This window comes from Lagopus leucura, unplaced genomic scaffold (assembly GCF_019238085.1).
Source record: "Lagopus leucura isolate 7727_CA_CO unplaced genomic scaffold, USGS_WTPT01 Super-Scaffold_100001, whole genome shotgun sequence".
Lineage (NCBI taxonomy): Eukaryota > Metazoa > Chordata > Aves > Galliformes > Phasianidae > Lagopus > Lagopus leucura.
Window position 1 is genome coordinate 31,330,475 of NW_024962262.1, and position 22,315 is coordinate 31,352,789.

Sequence of the window (22,315 nt, forward strand, 5' to 3'; positions counted from 1 at the left end):
TAGGATAGGATAGGATAGGATAGGATAGGATAGGATAGGATAGGATAGGATAGGATAGGATAGGAGTAGTTGAAAGGGACCCTAGAAGATCATCTCTTACAACTACCTGACAATTTCAGGTTAAATTAAAAGTCGCTGACAGGCATAGGGCATCAATCACCTCTCTAGGAAGATTGTTGCTGTGTTTTATCACCCATATAGTAATTAAATCAAGTCCAGTCTGAACTTTCCCTGGTGCATCTTTGTGCTGTTCCTGCATGACTTGTTGTCAGTTGCTGGGGAAAAAAAGACTGGAACCTCCCTTTCTACTTCCCTTCTTCAAGAAGCTGTAAAAAGCAATTTTATTACCTTTTAGACTCCTTTTCTTCAAACAAAAAAATCCAAGTGTCCACAGTCTCTCAGATATTAAAAGAAGAGCAGTAGATACTTGTACAAACTGAAGATGTTTCTTCTAGTACAAAATAGTTTAGATAACTTAGATCCTGACCAGTAGATAAACCAAATTTAGCATTTTGTTTCTATAGCTGTGGTCAAGATGATGGCATTGTGATATCTGCAAGCAAATGATTAGGCTGCTGATGGGGTTTAAGGTAACTGAACAGTATGTATCAGACATGACAAAAGAAACGGCTAGAAATGACAAATAAAAGAGCAGGAAACTGACAAAAGTTATGCAACTTTTTTTTTGCATACTTGTCAGTGATGCCTGGATTGCACAGATGGTTCAGAAAGTGGTATGCAAGAGACAAACATTCTTTGAGGGGAGCTCAAAGACATTTGCACCTCTTTAATACCACTAGTTATATTATATATTTGATTATCACAGTACTAAGATCGGAAAAAATTATGAATGTAATAAAATGGGCCAAATGGGGAAGGAGCAATTAGAGATGGGTTGTTCACATGAAAGCTCTTTGCTTTTCAACCTCACCCTAGATTAGGTGAAAAAGTCAAATCTGTTTTTTTTTGTTCATACAATTCAGCCAATCTACTTCAGCAATCAGGAGGACGGAGACAAGGAAGAAAAAAAAGGTGCTTTCCCCAGTTAACATAACAACCTAACAGATAGATAGATCAACCCTAATATCACCATATCAGTGGCAGTTCCAGATCTGATGACATTGCCATTTTCCTAACCACTTCCTAGCAGAAACAAAGCATCTTTTTTTTTTTTTTTTTTTTTTTTTTTTTTTTTTTTTGGTGGTGAATAGAAAAAAAAAAGTCATAGGAAACTCACTCTACAAATCATCACTACTGTTATTTGCTCATGTTTCTTAGGAAAGAATAATTAGATAAGTATTAGACTGAACTATGATTAACTCCTTCTTTAATCAAATGGATATGAGTTAAAACTGTTGCAAATTATAGTATATCTCTTCTACATAATATCAACAAGAATGCATATATGCTATTGATTTGGACCTATTAGAAATCCATGATTGAATTCAATAGCAGAGTGGTTAGAAATACTTCTTTTTAACATAATAGTGTCTTGGGAATTTTTCAATGACTCTTTCTTTTGTAGTATTTTACTGAATTACAAAAGAGGAAATAAACATTGTTTATTTATGTTTATTTAAACAATTTTCTTAATCAAATTAATTCTCATATGAGAGAGGAAGGGAAACAGACTGACTCCAAAAAGCCAGCTGTTAATGGATGACTGCTTTAAGCAGGGATGTGGAAGATGCCTTGAAACTATCTTAACCACTTAGCTAAAGAAGCAAATTCTTGTACATTTTTAGATTCAGTGAATAATTTATATAAGCATAAGGGCATCAGAATCTCTATAATGTTTCTAAAAGACTATAGTTTGAAGGTCAAGCCAACTAGTTAGGATATAACATTTCATGCAATCTCTATTTTAGGTAGAACAGAATTTTAGTCAGTGTCTCCTCAAGTGTAGTTAAGACTGTTAAATAGAGTCCAAGGACTGATCCATGTCCCAAGAACAACTCTAGTTGGATCAGATAATTGCTGCTTAAGGACTTCTGAATATCCTCTCCCTTTATCCTGAAGAGAGATAGGCTAGGGCTGTTCAAAACAGTAGGGGTGAGAGTCAACACTGTAGAAGTGTAGGCAAACAGCAGTCTTTTGTTTCATCTCACTCTCTGCATTTAATAGATATGTTTTGCCAGCCAAAAAAACCTATGTCTTTTGTACTGTTGATTCCTAATTTTTGCCTGTTCTTTAGGGGATTCCTCTTTACATTGAAACAAACAAACAAATAAACAAAAACAACAAAACAAATCTTCTGTGGACGAAAATATTTCTTAATCCATCTCTCTCCTTTGTTTTTTTTTTTTTTTTTTGTATATTCAGGTGAATGCAAATGTAACTAAGCATTTTTTGTGTGTACAAATGTGTGTGTATGTAAATTAAGAGTCTTTACTTTTAATGAACACTGACTACAATATACATTATAGCCTTTTGCATTTCTGATGGATTTTTAATGATGTGAAAAATAGATATATTTTAATTTTCATCTTAGTTTGTTATCCTTTGTGATCCTTACAATTATTTTGTGTGGTTTTTTGTTTTGTTTTGTTTTGTTTTTACTTAGAAGACGACCTAGACTCATATAGTAAGTGAAATCTGGACACATTTATTAGTAAAATCTGCAGAAGTGTGGTCAAGCACTGGAGTGGGCTGCCCAGGGAGATGGTGGAGTCATCAACACTGGAAGCACTCAAGAAAAGTTTAGTTATTGTACTGAGGAACATGGTTTAGTGGGAAATATTTGTGATAGGTGAGCAGTTGGACTGTATGATCTTGGATATCTTTTCCAACCATAGTGATAGTATGAATCTATGGTTTATTTGTAAAAATACAAAGAGTCCACCATATCTGGAAATTAATTACTATTTCTCTTCTATTCCTATTGATTAATTTTATGTAATGTAATAATAAATAGATATCACATTTAGTAGCTTAATTATTTGACTGTTCTGTTTGTGTGCTAATCAGTATTTGAAATGGGATTCAAGAAATAAGAAGAAGTTGGGAAAAGAGAAGCTTCTTGATTTTCCCCTTGCTATGTTCACAAATGGGTGGACCAGCAATATATCTTGTGTTATTTCTCTTTTCATAACACATCAATTTCACAAATAGCTGATCTTCTTTTAGAAAGAAATCTATTTGTGGCTAAATGCATAATGTTATGCGTTGTCACATGTGTGATAAAACAATACTTTAATCTTAGTAGCAACATAGCTATTTACATAGCTCACTTTGAAAGTTATGCCTCCTATTTATTTTATTTTTTAGGGCCACGAAGATGATCAGGGGACTAGAGCACCTCCCCTATGAAGACAGGCTGAGGGAGCTTGGCTTGTTCAGCCTGGAGAAAAGAAGGCTGCAGGTGACCTCATTGAAGCCTTTCAGTACCTAAAGGGAGCCTACAAACAGGAGGGGAATCAACTCTTTGAAAGGGTTGGTGACTGCAGAACAAGGGGAAATGGTTGTAAGTTGAGGGAGGGAAGATTTAGGTTGGATGTCAGAGAGAAATTCTTTACAGAGAGAATGGTGAAGTACTGGAACAGGCTGCCCAGAGAGGTTGTGGATGCTCCATCCCTGGAGGTGTTCAAGGCCAGATTGGCTGGGGCCTCGGGCAGCCTGGTCCCATTAAATGGGGAGATTGGTGGCCCTGCCTGTGGCAAGGGAGTTGGAGACTGATGATCCTTGAGGTCCCTTCCAACCCTGGCCATTCTGTGATTCTGTGAAGACTGACTGCTGCACATTGCCCAAAAAATCTGTGGATGCTCCTTCCCTGGAAGTGTTCAGTGCCAGGCTGGATGGGGATTTGAACAACCTTTCAAGTGGAAGGTTTTCCTGTTCACAACTGGGAGTATGATTCTATGATTCTAAGATGAGCAGGAAGATTTGTATTGTTATCTACATTTACAAGCGGTTGTGCTGGCTTCTTATCCTTCACCTGTGTTGTGTTCTGCCAGTGCAGGAAAGGAGGGATGACAAAATTTACAAATCCCCACCAGTTAGATTAACATAAAACAATACTGAAGGTCCAAACACAATCATCAGTTTTAAGGAGAATCTCTATGCTACAATTGTCATAAAAGTTTTTGCACTCTTACAGTTATATCTATCTAAGCTGTCTGACTAAACTATGCAACTTTGTAAGAAATCAAAATAAGACTTGCATTACTTAACAGCCTTACAAGAGAAAAGGAAAGAGAGAAATTGGGGAGGAAAGTGAGAGAGCAAAACAGACAGAGAAAGAGACTACCAGTCTGGGTTCCAGCATTAGCCCAGCCAACAGGAGTCTTTCATTCTGTGAGCACACTTGTTGAGAAGCTTCAGAATACCAAAATGTGGAGGACACCTGAGCTTCAAGCAGGCATCCTTTTATGTCTGCTAGATTTAGGGTGTTCACCATCACAAGTTTGCAACGAGCCAGTTTGTCATAAACAAATTTGCAGTCAAAACTTCTGCAGCAAACAGGGGAGTCTTGGACAGAAAATGCTGTCCTGACTCAGTAGGGTTCCCTCCTCTGTAACACCTTTTCAGCCTTCAGTTTGTTGTCATGGCAATAGTCTTGCAAGCTCTTGAGACAATTCCAGGCATAGCACAGATGAAATATTTTCCCTTGGTCTGCTACAACCTCTCTGCATCTTACATAATATATTCTAAGATTCTGACACCTATCTTTCTTAAGCACAAGATTTTCAAGTAAACTGTAAGTCAGTTTATAATAAATACGAGTCATAAAACAAGGAATATTAGGGAAAACAGAATCCCTATATTTAGGCATTCTTTTAACAATGTTACAATCAATGACAATCCTTATACTTTAATTGCGATTGCTTAAAAGTGACTATATATGTTCCTCAGTCCAACTAGTATATTCTAGCTACAGTTTTTGTTTTTAGTTCTTTCAGTGCACATTGATCACATCCAGATTTAGAGTGAGTTGTCACTTCCTGCAAAGGATTTTACTGAAAAGGATTTTACATATAATTCCCAAGACTCTTCTGTTGAGCACTCTATTGATCTATCGATCTGAACTCTTTGCAACATGGAAGTCAGGATTCATGTTATATGTGTGCAAAGGTGGGACAAAAGGAGATGTCAGAAACAGCAAAACCTCATCAGACATTTTTGGAGATCTCAGCCAAATGGGGGAACGTTTTTATCCATATTGCCTTCTAGAGCAGTTACTTAGCTGCATTACACAAATACCTATTATTTCCAGAGAATGACCTCATGATTTGACAGTGTTCAGGATTTTTCTCAACATTGCAGTTATCAGTACAACAATATTATGTTCTGTATGTTCTTACATGATTCACAGGATGAGAAGACTATTTGACCTTTTGTGAGACGATTAGTGAAGAAAATCAAGCAGATAGATTAAATGTATTGATTTGTCTTCACACAGGAAGACCTGAAATACATATTACTAGTTTCAATGTGTATTCAAAGAGATCAGATTTTTTTTAGTACAAAAATTAAAAAAAAAAAACAAAAAACACCCTTTTCTCTTTATTCTCTTACTGTTCTGTAACAATAATGTGTCAGACACTATTTTGTGATTAGCAGTGTTCCCTGTACCAAACTATCTTCCTTTAAGTAAATCATTATTCTCAAATTTTTTCATGATCATTATCCTAAATTATTATTTTCAATAATGCCGTACTGTAATTCAACTAATTTTTTTTCCCCTTATAGATATCTTATTTTTGTCTTCAACAGCTCCTCACCATTTCCCAGAATATGAAGATGCTAATCATATAATGAGATTTTGTCAGTATTTGGAACAGATATTTCTCATTCACAGCAGTGATTTCCAAAATCAGATTCACAAGTGCTATTTCGATACCAAAAGAGTTTGTTTAGGAAAAATGATACAGTGATAACTCAGCAATATGTTTTGTATTTTTTATAACATTCTTTTAGTAGAGCAAAAAATAAAACAGAACAACAACGTCCACCACTCCTCCTAAAAAAGTTAAGTCTTTCTTCATTTATTGTTTTACTAAGTAGATAATGCTACATTAGACAAAAAAAGTCCAATGTTTATTTGATGTTGAATATATAAATATTTTAAATTTCTAAAAAAAAAAAAAAAAAAAATCACTTCTAAAACCTTGCATGTTTTTTCTATGTATTTAGAGTGTATTAAAGTTATCCCCACTTTACTTATATTCAGGTTTAGATGTGCTTCATTATTTAAACGATGTTCTATAATGTTGTCATACAAGTTCACAGTTCACAGGTTCAGCTGATAGAAGAATCTATCTCCTCCTATTGTATAGGAAAAGAAAAGCTGGCCAAAAAAAAAAAAAAAAAACCCCAAAAAAACCAACACTGTCTTTCTTCCAGTATAGCTGTATCATAATCATTATGCTGCTGAAATAGAAAAGTTCTTGAAGCCATAAAACAGAAAATCTTAGGAACATGCTTTTGAAGAATAAATGCTTAGTAAGACCACTGACAACTGTTAAAGAACAATAAATAAAACAATAAATTAAAAAAATGGTAGTTAGAAATTCCTAGGAAAGATACTAGATAACAAGTCTCAGTAATGTCAGAAGAAATACACAAATAGTATTCTTCCTAATTTATAAATAATAATAATGATAATTAAAAAAAACCCCTTGTGTCTTTTTCAGAACGCTGTTGTGGGGTTATCTCTAGATCTCTCTGTGTTATCTCTAGATCTATCTGTGTTATCTCTAGGTCTATCTGTGTCTGTAACAGGGGGACAGCAGGTCCACAGGTCTACCAACCTGAAAGGAAAAAAAAAAATGGGGGGGAGTGGGAGAGATGTCAGCAGTTTACTGCCTTGTTCAGCTCCGTTCTGTGTCTAATGGGGTGGGGAACTCACGGACCCACTCCCTGGAAAGGAAAAGGAAATAAAATAGGGGAACAGTAGGGAGATGGGAGATGGGCCTAAAAACAGAACGTGGCAATGATCTGAGGAGAAAAGTTAATTTACTAAATATAATATTGAAATACAAGCCTACACAATATAATACAGTATAATTGGAATTGAGGCTAATAAATTAAATGAAGTGAGAGAGTGTCCAAACTGAAGGCCTTACTTTGAACTGAAGGTGAAATGGCTAGGGAACACACTGACCAGCAGAAAAAGAGACAGTCTCACGACTCTCCAGGAGCTTTATCCTTCCCTTTGAATGCAACATCCTCTGGGGCATGTTGTTCTCCTCTTCTGAGAACCAGGTACCAAGAAAGATGTCAGTCCACGGAACTGGAGTATTAACTCTTTAACTCCCAGTGCTTTACGTCATGTTATGATGTGGAATATGAGTAACAAAAAATCATGAAACCATGACAAACGTGAATATACTAGGGCTGCTCCAAAACTAGTGCCTCCTACTTTATTATGGAGGCCCACAGTATCAGAGGCAGATATCAGTGGCATAGCAGTAGAGGTTGAACCTCTACTATATTTCCACTACATTTTGTTGCCATCAGACAGATAGCAGAGAGACAGTCTGACAGATTGGCCTCTGATATGGAAATGAACCAAATATTTATAATTCAATTCCTCCATGTGGAATATCAGTGGCATCCATTCTTATTCACCAATGCTTGCTGAATGTTTGTGGAAACCAAACAGAGGATGTTTGCACAGGGAAGCGATGGTAGATGTATTTCAGCAGTGGTGAAAATCATGTGAAAGACAAGCCACATTCTGTATGGCCATGCACAGCTGTCAGAGTGCAAGACTTACAGCAAGTCTTGATTAGCTCATCTACATGAATTTCCTAATGGTATTGTCTATGTTAAAAAAAGTATATTGTATCTGAGAATTTGCTCTATGAAATAGTGTTACTGCACTCTTTGTTGCAGTGTCCATGGAAATATATAGGAGGCAGTACTTCTGGAGTGATCTACATATTTCTTTATTATCACATAGTATCATCTAATCATAGTATAACCAAGGTTGGAAAGGTCCTCCAAGATCATCCAGTCCAACTGTCCACCTATCACCAATATTTTCCACCAAACCATGTCCCTCAGTACAACATCTAAACATTTCTTGAACACTTCTGGAGACAATGACTCCTCCACCTCCCTGGGCAGCCTATTCCAGTGCCTGATCACTCTCTCAGAGAGAAAGTCTTTCCTAACATACGATATAGAGCTCTTCTGTTTCTTACTTATATCTGCCAAAGAGTCTTTATATCTTTAAATATTTCTTTAAGCAAGTATGTAATTTACATACTTGGAATATTCTGTTCAACATGATCATTTTAGAGGCTTTTTGTTGTATGAAAGCATATAGTCATTGTTGACACAGTTCTGCAGTCCTTATTATAGGGAGTTCTCCCAAGTATTTGTTATAATAAATACATATACACATAACCAAACAATTGTATCTTGGAAACACACTATGCTACAAAGAAATGGCAAGAATAGAAGTTGTCAGTTCCCAAAAGTTGTCAGCTCTATTCAAAAAGAAAAGATACTTGAAAAGTAAACTCAAAGAGTTCATATTCAGAAAGCATAGCAATGGAAGATACAAATGGCTTTCAGCAGAAGTGAAAGTATTTTGTAGAATAGCAAGCCAATCAATACAATCTTTTACCACTTTTTAAGTGATAAAAGTTACAAGAAACTTAAATTATAATTAAATTATTATTATTAAATCATTTTTGTGGCCCTGAATGATTTCACATTTTTGAAATTTCAAAAATTGCAAGAATCCAGTTGCATTATGAAAGTTATCTCTGGTTTTGCTTAGTGTTTCTTCTGTTACTAGGGACATGATCTTGCCGAGAAAGAAGAAATTTGTTGTTTCCTGCTTTCAAGGAAAAACAAGCTAGTATTTTTAAATCTACTGTTACCAAACCTAAAGCTAGGGGGAAAGCTGGTGGAAATAAACTTTATCTGACCTTTTACTATCATGAGAGAAGCATTTCAATTCAAAGCGAGTAAATATTCCCAAAGTAAATTTCTAAATATCCCAAACTGTAGAGAGAGAGAGCTACTATTGAAGTATTCTGGAATAGTTTCCTGCCCACTTAATTTATAAGCCAGTACTTAGAAGGACCCAGCATCCTTCTGAAATCCTAGGAAAGTATTTCCCTCTCTCCATATTAAAATTAGGGACAAATTTTGAAGATTCTTTCATGCATTCTTGGTTTTGTATAAGGATATCTACCCTTTGGAGCATGAAAAGAATAATGGTGACAACATTACATAACATTGCAATCCTACCCATGAAGCTCATATTCAATGGGCAAAATATAAAAGGTATGTTTCTAAAATAGATTATCTGAGAAATAGTGTATTAGGACTTCTTTCTGATAACAAAGTTTATCTGGATGCTTGGAGCCAGTAAATTAAGAAAAAAATGGGTACAGAAACAAAAATAAGTTGAATAGACTCATAAAGCTCAGTCTCAGACGGAAGTACTACCTTAAGTGTCTCAGGATAAAAAACAAACAAACAAACAAACAAACAAAAACTTTGGAACCCGAAGGCAGTAAGTTCCTTTCAAGGCAATTTAAGGAAACATCAAAACTTACATTTCAACTATATCAAAACATTTTCTCCTACAGCAATACTGATTATAAATTAAAACAACAACAACAGCAACAACAAACAGAATTATAGAATGGCTTGGATTGGAAGGGATCTCAAGGACCATGAAGTCTCATTCACCCTGTCACAAGCAAAGTTGCCAACCACTAGATGAAAACTAGATCTGATTGCCCAGGGTCCCACTCAACCAAGCCTTAAACACCCCCAGAAATGGGGTATCCTCAGCATCTCTGGGCAACATGTTCCGGAACCTTATCACTCTCTCAGAAAAATGCTTCCCCCTGACATCTAATATAAATCTCCCTTCCTTTAGTTTAAAACTGTTCGTCCTCATCCTATCACTATGTAGTCATGTAAAAAGTTGATTTTCTTCACGTTTATAAGCTTCCTTTAAATACTGGATAACACCGATGAGGTCTTTCTGCAGCTTTTTTTTTTTTTTTTCACTGTCTGAACAAGTCCAGTTCCTTCAGGTTGTCTTCAAAGGAAAGATGCTCCAACCCTTGGATCACCTTTGTGGCCCTCCTTGGAAACATCCATCTCTTTCCTGTTCTGGGGACTCCCCAGACCTGGATGCAGTGCTTTAGTTGGGTCCTCATGAGGTCAGAGTAGAGGCAGACAATCATCTCTCTCATCCTACTTGCCACCCCTCTGCTGATGGAGCCCAGGATACTGTTGGTCTTCTGGGCTGCAAGCACACACTGCTAGCTCATGTTCAGTTTTTCACCTACCAGGACTCCTAAGTCCTTCTCAGCAGGACTACTCTAAAAGAGCTCTTCTAGCTTGTATACATATCTAGGATTACTCCGATCCAAGTGCAAAACATTGCACTTTGCTACACTGAACCTCATTATGTTTACAAGGGCCCACCTTTTGATTTTATCAAGGTTCCTCTGGATGGGATTTCCTCCTTCCACTGCATCAACCACACTTGTTGCCTTGGAATCATGAACAAACATGCAGAAGATGAAGTCAATTCCATCGCTTATGTCACTGATAAGGATGTTAAATGACTCAGGATGGATCCCTGGGGACTCTGCTCATTAGCAGCCTCCACCTGGACATAGAAGCATTGACCACAACTTTTTAACTGTGAACTTTTAACCAGTTCCTTATCCCACCCCTACCCATATTTTAAGTTATTGTTCTGTGTAATGTTAATTTATTATCTTTCTGGAAAACAAACAAACAAACAAACAAACATACCAAAATAAAAAAAACTCTTTTTAGTATGCCGAATCAGTAGAATCTGTGTTCTGTCATATCAATTTCAAAACAAACTCGGAACTGTAATTTATTCTTTAAAAATATTGATTTATAAAACAAAACTTCATATTCTTCATGTTAGAAGTAGAAAATTCCTCTTGTTTTTTTTTTTTTTGTTTGTTTTGTTTTGTTTTTTTCTGAAGGATCATTCAAATAATTCAGTCTCTTGATAGATATATATGAAGCTCAGTTTGTACTTGATTTAATGTTTGTTAATTGTTATTGGAGACTTCTTTGTGCAAACGAAGTAGCATTTAGCTCACCTACTTTACAATTGTTCACTAATTGACCAAAAATTAATTCACAGAACTATTAAATCAGTGTGAAAGAGATATGTACATTGAGAATAAAATTTCTGTAAGTCCTGAGTATCTATATGACAAATTTGTGACATAGTTGTCACAAATTATCTGAATAATTGTCTCAAATTAAACCGTTAAATCAAACTCAGGTATTTTACTCTTTTATTTCTTTTTAAAAGATCAATTTTGTATTTTTGATAAGGTAGAAGGATTTCAAACAGAATAGATGTAATATGCATGAAAAGCTATCTTTAAGACTCACAGCAATACTCTGTTTTCACTTACACAAGATATATGGTAACAGGCTGAACTGACAAAAAAAAGAAAAAGAAAAAGAAAAAAGGATAAAGGAGTTGAAACTGACTAAGAAAAATAAGAAAATGATGAACCATACATTACCCACAGGTCAAGAACTGTCAAATTAGTATTAGCAACTGGAATGAAGTACAAGAAGGCATGAATCCCTTACAGCAACAATCAGTGCCAAAAGGCATCTCAAAAAGAAGTTCATGATAACACTATGGCAGTTGCTTTTTCCACTGACCTTGACAAAATACACTAAGCCATTTGCACTGTCTGCCACAAGAGTATCGTTTCAGAAAGGCAGAAAGGATTACTTGTGGCTGTCAGTACTGCAAATCAGGCAGAAGGAATGCTGTTAAAAAGTTTCATTGCATTAAGACATTTGAAGTCTGTTGTAACCTTCATTAATAATTTTAATATGCTGCTCAGTACTTTGACTTTCCTTATGTCTCATCATTACAAGTGGGTAGAGACGGAAGTAAATTCTGAATTCACTATTGAAAAAGTTTTATTTTAGATAAAAATGTGCTTCATCCTCTACAAAATTCTGAATGTTTAAATAAAAATAAATTGACCCCATAGAAATTATAACAGACATTATACATAAACCACTATATTGGTATGTATTTTAAGTGGTTGACAGTGTTGGACAACAGTGGTTAAATCAACATTGCTCCACTGCCTCATCTGTCTTTCACACTTAAGAACATTCTGCCATATTAGCTACAAGTGCAAGAGATAGAGATATTATCAAAAGAGTAAATCTTAATGTGTAATGCTTTAATATGTAAGTAATTTAATAGATAAACAAATACCACCAACCATCCTACCAAATAAGTAATCTATATATGGTAATCATATGGCTTTCCAATACTCCTCTTCCAAATCAAAAGCAGAAAATAAATGCTGTCAGGAGCTCTATTTTCATGTTCATTAACTAAATATTCTTCAGAATGTTCTGTGGAAATTTTCCTACATATATTATTGCAGCTCTGGGGATTTAATATATACAACTACTGAATATTTAGCAATGTGATTCTCTTACAGTTGGCAAAACACTTGATACTGAACTGAACCAGCAGCAACAATTGTTTCCAACTTGCAAGAAAGAAAAAAGCAAAATCCAATTTTAAGTTTATTTTCAGGCTATGCTTTAGGAATAATAAGGGCATTATATGATATGTTAAACATAAAATGAACATTTTCAGCAATAAAATCTGTACAGAGCTCTTTGTTTTTATCATTTCCTGAGAAATCAAAATTCAAAGAAACTTCTGTTCTTACTAACATGCTTGAAATATGATATAGATATTAATAATTAAATGAGCATCGTAAATGAAAAACTGCTTTCCCAAGACATCTATCAATGTAGGTTTAAATTATAATTTTAGAATCAGAGATTAAAATTAAGAGTGAAAAAGTATTAATTTATTCCTCTGCAAAACCAGCATTTTTAAGAAAGAAACATATACTTTACAATTTTATATTTTCAAATAATATACTTCTGAATTTTATAAATACTTTGAAAAATGCTTCACTACAGACCAGTTGTAGTTCACTATGGCCTAACTTTGTTTGAACACTGTTAAGTTCACACTACATTTCTAATGCTAATACTGACATTGTCTGAATTTCTATTACATTTCAGAATGTTTTGGTCAAATACTACTTCATTATTTTGTTTCCAGTTCTGGGCTCTCAAGTTAAAAAAAAACACAGGGATTTCCTATGAGTCCAATGAGGGGTCACAAGGATGACTAAGGACCTTGAGAATCTTCCATATGAGGAAAAGCTGAGTAACCTGAGTCTGTTCAGCCTGGGAAAAGGAATACTGAAAGGGGATCTGATAGATGCATATAAATATCTAAAGGGAGTTAGGAAGGCAAATGGATGAGGCCAGGATCTTCCTGGTGATATATAGCAATAGGACTAGGAGTAATGGCCTAAAATTTGAACATAGGAAATTCCATACTAACATGCAGAACTTCTCTATGGTAAGCGTGATGGAACACAGGAGCACTGGAACGTTTTGTGCAGAGAGACTGAGGAATCTCCCTCTATGGAGCTTTTCATGACCTGGCTGGACACCTACCTGTGCAACCTATTGTAGGGTACCTGCTTTAGCAGGGACATTGGAGTCAATGATCTCTTGACATCCCTTCCAACCCCCTATAATTCTGTAATTCAGTGATTTTAAGTAATTCCTATGGTTATTAATATATTTATTTATTCTGATTTATTGAGTTACCTACTATCTTTTATAGAGACAAAAAATGCTATCATGAATTGTCTAAAAGCAAAGAAAAGAACACATCAATGAAGAATTTAAGGCAAGAGATCAAGTCTGCCACTACAGCTTATGGACACACCAAAGTATATCAGCTCAGGGATTCAGGGATTCAAATTCCAGTCTTTACTAAAAACATTTAAAAGAAAAGAAAAAAAAATTAAAAATCTACAATATACATTTTGTAAGGAAACTGTAGAAAGAGAAGACAAGACTAAACTTAAGCTGTTGGCCATGGTACTGACAACATGTTTACTCACCAATAACCATTAAGCAAGAAATGTTGTCAGTATCTTCTCATGAGAATCACTGGCATTTCTAAGGGAAAAATAATTTCTTGAATCATATTGAACTGTTAAAAAAATTTAATTATCTCAATATTTTTCACCAGAATGTCTGATTGGTAACAGTTACTTCTTGAGATATTAACTGTAAAGCACCTCCTTCCACATCATGTAAACCAGTGTTTTTCACTGGTTTTTGTTTGTTTATTATTGCTATTAGTAAATCTTAGCTACAAAACAGAACTAGGAGATTTTCATTTAGGTAGGTTCTCCAAACTACTATTAGTTCCCTCCTTACATGACACACAACTTCATTCTTTTTTCTTTCACCTTGTTCAATATCAGTCTTTCTCACTGGAACAACGGAAAAAGAAAATTCAGTTGCACTTCACTAATTATGAGAATTTGTAACTCAAATCCTTCCTCAGCATTCTTTTACATCTCCTTACTAGTGTCTGCTTTCCAATCATTTTTAATTGATATGCAGAAAATTATATATTCTTTAAACTGAGGGTAATATAAATATGAAATTGTGGAAACTGTAATAAATTTTGTGTTTTTTCTATATGTAATTATATATATTACAATCACTAATTATATAATTATATAATTAATGTTATTAAATAAATCATAAGTAATTATACATAGAAAATATTAAAAAATACAGTTTCCACAATTTCATATTTATATTACCCTGAATTTAAATAATATATAATTTTCTGCCTATGAATTAAATATATATGTATATTTTGTAGATATATCTGGGATACATTTCAAAAGAGCAAAAAAAAAAAAAGAAAAAAAATTCTCTCCCTACTATAGAGATTATTTTCTTCACCCCTTTATTCTTGGATTTAATAGAAAAATGATATACAACGTCAAACAACTATAAACTGATTTTTACCAATAATTCTCAGAAGTCCGCTGCAATTTATAATTAGAACAAGATTTTTAGCCACAAAGTTCACAAGGCTTCTTTGCTTGTGCAAAATTCTTTTTTGCTAGTGCACTATTTCATCTGTACATGAAACATCTAATTCTCTATTATTGTATGGCATTTGCAAGAATATCTGTTTTAGATCACAAACATTATCATTTCAAATAGGTAATTTTGATTATGTCTGAGCAAGAAATATATTTTCTAGTTGCTAACTCAGAAAAAAAATGCTTGTGCTGGCTTTTGTTTTAAAAATATAGTTCACTGAAAATACAAAATAGAGAACAGAATAATTTTGCATATAAATTTTTTAAACATTTTATAATACCTTTGAATTAAGCTATAGTTCAAGCTAATTAGTTGTACCTGTATTTCAGCCTGCAGAAAAATTGCAAAGCTATTGAAAAATAATTATAGATGTTGTTATGAGAAGAAGGACAAGTACAACTGAGGCAAGTTTCTTTCAATTCACTAATAAAAAGAAGATTCATCAGAGGTTATTCAATACACCATTTCTTCATTTCATAATATATTTACCTTTTCACAGAGGCCTCACTCATGATGCTTCTCTACTGTTACATGCTAATTTAGAAGTGTCCCAGGGAAATAAATAAATAAAATATATCACATATATTATACAAATAGATATATATATACATATATAAATTTTACAAGGAAAACACTTCAGATTTGAATATTTTGTACTGAACCACAAAGAAAAACTTAATTTTATTTCTCTGAAGTAGGAATATGCCCACAATTAACACAGTGGTAATGATAATTTGACATTAATAACAAACTAAGTTTTGGCTGAATTTTCCTGGCTGTAGTTCCTCTGAGAAGTTAATAGTTTTTCTAGCTACGTATATTATGTTCTTTAAGAGGGACCCTTGATTTGCTACTTGCTCTTCAACCTATCAAAGTAGCTATATCTAAATGTGATCAGAAGCCTAAAGAAATTTTAAGCCTAAGCAGAAACATTTTTAAGTAGATAGTGTGAATAAAGAGACAATCTCATTAGCTGTCTAACGTCAGATACCTAATTTCTAACTCAAATCAAATTCAGGCGAATTTCTGGCTCTTATAGCATCCTTCCCTTCAAATTATGTTTTAGTGATTCAAATGGAAATATTTATGTATGATTACTATAAACAAGTATTCATACAATTTTACACCAAATAAATGAATTCCATAATAGCTTTTCTTGTATCAGTATTTTCTTTGTCCTTCATCTCTGACTCTTGCTTCATACTGTGTACTGCACTTGAGCTTTGCTGGCTGAGAGTTGTGTTAATCATACAGTGTATAAAAGTTAAGATTCAGCTTAGGCTCATGCATGAATAATACTGAAACACTAAAAGAGAAGCCCCTGGACACAGCTGAACAGATTAGGTAATAAACTGTATTCAGGAGGAAAAAAAAAGAAAAAAAGGAAATAGTACCTTGAAGGGAAGCTATCAACTATATTTGCTATTTTTTTCTAGCTTTATGACTGAACATGGCTTTACAAATTTTTCTATAAGCAAAAGTAGCTCTCTGCATTTTTTTTTTTTTTTTTTTTTTTTTTTCAAACTTTGCTGAAAAGAAGAAAGAACTGTATAGAGTCACAGAATAACTAAGATTGGAAGGGTTTGGAAGCCACTAGCTCAAGCTATCCAGAGCCCGACCCAACATAGTCTTGAATGTCTTCAGGGATGAGTTATCCACAACAAGATTTTTCTCCTAACATCTAACCTAGATCTCTCCCCTTTTAGTTTAAGCAATTCCTCTTTTGTCCTGTCCCAATCAGGGTGTGAAAAAGTTGATTACCCTCTTGCTTATAAGCTCCCTTCATTTTTTATATAAATTTAATGGCTGCCACACTCAACCTACAATGTTCAAGTAGCATTAATATTACATCCCAATAAAATTACGTAAAAATTCTTACTTAAAAATGTACAGTTAATCATCATAATAGGGTTCTCACATGCATATTTATGACAAGACCTCTACTGACAAGTATTTGAAAACAAAAGCCCATACTTTAGAGATATAAATCATTGGATAGACTTATTTCACCGGAATCAAAAACAAACAAGGAAAAAAAGTCCTCTGTTTCAGACATGAACTATATCTAATGTCTCTCTCACTCTCTCTTTCTCTCTCTCTCTCACACACACACAAGCCTTTTTTTTTCTTCTCATTAAAAATTTGAAATGTGGTTCCTTGTTAATATCAAGAAGACTTTCAGATACTGCAAAAGTCCTTGCAGTTATTCCTGTCTATAGTACTTGAAATGTGTAGCAATCTATACGTCTTTCAAACTTTTTCTTAGGGATTTTTTTTTTTTTTAATTTAGTAAAAATGGAAGGGTAAATAATAAATGTGACATACAACTGTTAAATACAGATTCATCTTTACCTCATACCAGGTAATCAATTTTACATAAATCACCATATGCTTTAGTTAGATCATTTGTTCCTCTGGATATCATCAGTTACTAAATGAACCCATCTTGGTTATTTTTCATATACTAGGTATTAGATTCATCAGAGGACTTACATGCATAAAATGCATGTTAGCAGAGTTTTTCATCAAACTACAGTTTTCCTCTTAGCTTTTGCCCAAACTGAAGCATATTTATGTGGTAATAATCTTCATTTTAACATTCATCTTGTACACTGAAGTTTCCTAAATACGTGGATTACTCATATCAGTATATAAATGTTAGGGTGAAGATATGCAGTCACTTTATTATTCTGTGTAAAACTCTTGTAAATAGTTAGTAAATTAAGAAAAATAATTGAAATGTTACAAGAAAACAAATTTGATGTAGTTTATCATAAAGCCTTTTTTTTTTTTTTTTTTTTTTTTTTTAGAAAAAACAATGTTTAAAAGTTTGAAAAGAGTTGTTCTACAAATTATAAGATCTCCTCAGCTATTATGACAGAACACATTTTACAATCTTAGTACGTAAGGTTGTTGCCTATAAGAAATGAATATCAAGGCCAGAATCAGTCATATTTTTATTTTACCTCCAGATAGGGAATTCTTCAGAAATTCAGAATGAGTTTCTGTTGAGCAAATCTGTTTGTGAGCCTAAGGAAGCAGAACACATTTCTTCCAAAATGAAACTTCTGTCAGGTGGAATCCTGAAGAAAGACGTTAAAGCTTGAACAGTGTCTCCAGTAACAGTCATTTTTCACAGATATCTAAGAGTCAGCAAGTCCAGAATTTTCTACAATGAAAAAGGTCCTGGAAACCACCACTGCATTTAGTGGTTAAGGCTGTTTTTAAGACTATCGTAACAGAAAACTATATCTTAGAGCCTACTAGATTTTTATTGAATCACAGCCAAGTTTCCCTTGCAAAATCAGATTTTTGACACACCCAATGAGGTAATTTTGTTTTGAAAACAGCGCTCTCAATATAGCAGTCATGGTTTCTTTGCAGAAATAGTTTTGTTGGTTCGCTGTTTTGTTTTCAGAAGTACAAAAAAGATATAGAGCTACAGTCGTGATGCATTCCTCTGAGAAATATTTTCACTACTTCTAGTTGAGACATAGGTGCTATTCTCATTTGTATGCTTTTTCTATCTTCTTTCTAAGCAATCTGTCATACTCTCCTTTTCTTCTTTGTGGTCCCTTCCTCATGCACTGTTCTTCCACATTATTATTGGTTCACCCATGGTATTCATGGAAAGTCTTTCCCACATGGGAAGCCTTTCCTATTCATGGGAAATCTTTCCTGTCTTTGGAGACAGTTAGCTCTTCCTCCATCTGGACTGCCACATGTCCATGGAACCAGATGGGCTCCATCCTAGGATACTGAGAGAGATGGCAGGGGTGATTGCCGAGCCACTTCCACCATCTACCAGCATTCGCAGTTGTCTGGAGAGGTCCCAGAGGACTGGATGCTTGCTGATGTGACTGCCATCTACTAGGAGGATCTGGGGAACTACAGGCCTTTCAGCCTGATCTTGGTATCAGGGAGAGTTATGGAGCAAATCATCTTGGGCAAGATCACACAGCATGTGCTTGGCATCTGGGTGATCGGGCCCAGCCAGCACAGGTTCATGAAAGGCAGGTCATGCTTGACCAACCTCATCTCCTTTTATGACTGGGTGACCAGACTGGTAGATGAGGGAAGGGCTGTTGATGTAGTCTACCTAGACTTCAGCAAAGCATTTGACACAACCTTGCACAGTATTCTCCTGGGGAAACTGGCTGCCAATTGGTCTGAACTGGCATATATACCCTTCTTTAGGTAAGGAACTGGCTAGAGGGCCATGCCCAGTGGGTAGCGGTTAATGGTGTTAAGTTCAGCTGGCTACCTGTTACAAGTGGTGTCCCCCAGGGGTCTTTACTGGGGCCCATCTTGTTTAATGTCTTTACTGATGGCATAGATGATGGGATTGAGTGTACTCTCAGTAAGTTTGCAGATGACACCAAGTTGGGAGGTAGTGTCAATCTGCCTGAGAGTAGGGAGGCCCTTCAAAGGATCTAAATAAGCTGGATCAGTGGGCTAAAGCGAATGCAGAGAGGTTCAACAAGGCCAAGTGTCAGGTCCTGCATTCTGGCCAGAATAACCCCATGCAGCGCTACAGGACTGGGGATAAGTGGCTGGATGAGTGTGAAGAAAAGAAGGATCTGGGAGTGTTGGTTGATGCTCGGCTGAACATGAGCCAACAGTGTGCCCAGGTGGCCAAGAGTGCCAATGCCATTCTGGCCTTCATTAGAAATAGTATGGCCAGCAGGAGCAGGGAGGTGATCATCCCCCTGTACTCAGCACTGGTGAAGCCACACCCTGAGTATTGTGTTCAGTTTTGGGCCCCTCACCATAAGAAAGACATAGAGGTCCTGGAACGTGTCCAGCAAAGGACAATGAAACTGGTGAAGGGTCTGGAGCACAAATCTTACGAGGAGTGACTGAGGGAGCTGGGATTGTCTAGTCTGGAGAAGAGGAGGCTCAGGGGAGACCTCATTGCACCCTACAACTTCCTGAAGGGAGGTTGTGATGAGGAGGGCTTTGTCCTTTTCTCCCAGGCAAAAAAACAGGACCTGAGGAAATGGCCGCAAGTTGTGCCAGAGGAGATTTAGTTTAGACATAAGGAAGAAATTTTCTCTCAGAAAGTGGTCAGGCACTGGAATGGCTGCCTAGAGAGGAAGTGGTGGTGTCGCCTCCCTGGCAGTGTTGAGGAGGTGTCTGGATGAGGAGCTATGAGATATGGTTTAGTAGCTAATGGTAGCAATGGTAGTGGGAAGACTGTTGGATTAGATGACCTTGAAGGTTGTTTCCAACCTTGTGATTCTGTGATTCTATGGTTCTGATTCTACAAGAAGGACAGTACTTAACAGGCTAATAATAAACTTCACTACAAACATGTTTGCAATCAGATTTTCTGATTTCACAGTATTAGCTATGAGTTACGAAGAAAAAAAATATGAATGTAGAAAGCAATCTTACTTGGAGAGAATAATGAACCAGTTCAAAATTAACAGAAGTATTTAGGATGAAAATTTATTTTTTGTCATTATTATTCCATCATTTATTTCCTTCATTTTCTATTTTTTTTTTCTAGTTTCCTACACTTGATATTGAAATATGGAAAAGGTGAAACAGGAAAAAGAAATCAAAACTTGGTAGCAGAATGAAGATACATATACATGTCATGGCTTTGTGGTTTGTTATTGGTATTCCACCTCATAACATCATGTAGTGTACTGGAAGTTAGAGAGTTAATGATACAGTTCCATGAATTGTCAGTATTTCTGGACATACACATATGTAGCTGTGAGAATCTCTTTTTTTTTTTTATTTGGCTCAAAGCTTGCTTCCTGAGGTATTTCTTGTGATAAGACTGACTTGTCTAGGAGATGAGTGATGGGTGTTGCTGTGTGGCAATCAATATCACTGTGTGGACAATTTTAGCTGTTTACCTACGGAAGATAGTGCTCAGGACTGCTTACTGGCATAAGATCTGGCTTGTGACCAAAGAACTCCTGTTTGCTATGGGAGACTGGGGGATGATGCCATTGTATCCTGTGAAGACAAGATACAAGTTGGTGCCTCCCTGCTCCCTCTTATCTGCTGGCAAGGCCCAGAAGATAGGAACAAAGGATTCTGCTGTGATCCCAGAGCCAGAAGCTGACACTCCAAGGAGAGCTGACTCAACCACTTTGGACTTGAGCTTTTGCTCCAAAGAGAGCTGACTTGAAAACTTTGGACTTATAAATATGTTGGTACTACCACTGAGAAGTTGCTTTCATCGCCATGGTCACCATCGTCATCAACAGAGCAATGCCCGATGACCCACCACTACTGAAGATCAAAGACAGAACTACGAACCACGCTGGATCTGTGGTGGTGACTATCTCCCTCTTGCTTCCTATAAAGACTCTTTGCTTCTTTTTTCCTATCTTTTCTGTCACCCTCCTTCCTTTCCCCACCTAATTCATAACAGTGTTCATCCTCCCCTTCCCCTTCTCCATGATTAAAATTTGTAATAAATTGGTTGGACCAACATTTGAACCTTTGTTTCTTATCTCATGCCGGGTATGCAGATATTAAAAGAACTGCCTTTCCCCCTATAAGTTGGAGTGAGAAAATAGCAAATATAATATTTGGAAAACAGCTGATTATTTTGTCTGAAAATAAAGATGTGTGAAACTTTTCTCGTTTTTATTGATTTATTAGTAATTGAACCTTCAAAAAAATATTTCAATTTATGTTAAAATGACAATTGTTCGTGTTCTTATAAGCACTTCAGGTTAAACTGTTTGAACCATTAAGTGAGGAGTCTATAATTATTTTTAAGAATGTTTGTGGCAGTAAAGAAACAAATAGAACTAGAGATTTCAATGATTGTACCAAGGAAAATTGCACAAAGAAGAAATGCAAGTAAATAAAAGAAGAAAGAAATGCATAGGAAATAATCAAAGAATGAAGACTAAGTTTATTTATGTATGCTAGACTGTTCAGTAAATACAAAGAATGGACTCAGTGCAAAATGGTAGTAACTTGCCAAGCACAGTGGGAAAAAAAAAAAATCCAGCAGTAATTTGGTGCAAATTTCTATATGAGATATAGAATAGGTGACTTCTTATTGCAGTGATTTTTGAAAACATCTCTTATTACAAAAATGAAGAAAAATATATCTGTTAGCTTATTTTAAATGGATTCTCAGGTTAACACAAAATTAAACAGGAAAAAGAAAACAACATCATAAACTTTTTAATACAGAAAAATAACTTTTGATTATCAATAGCCTCCTGAATGTCCACTTGTTCTCTAAAGATTATGAACATTTCATATTGTTTGATTTCTCTTTAGTTCATTTTATTTGAATTTATTTCATGTTTTATCATTAAGACTTGGAAAGATTTAGGGAAAAAATGCCAAAAATATTGCATCCTATGAATAA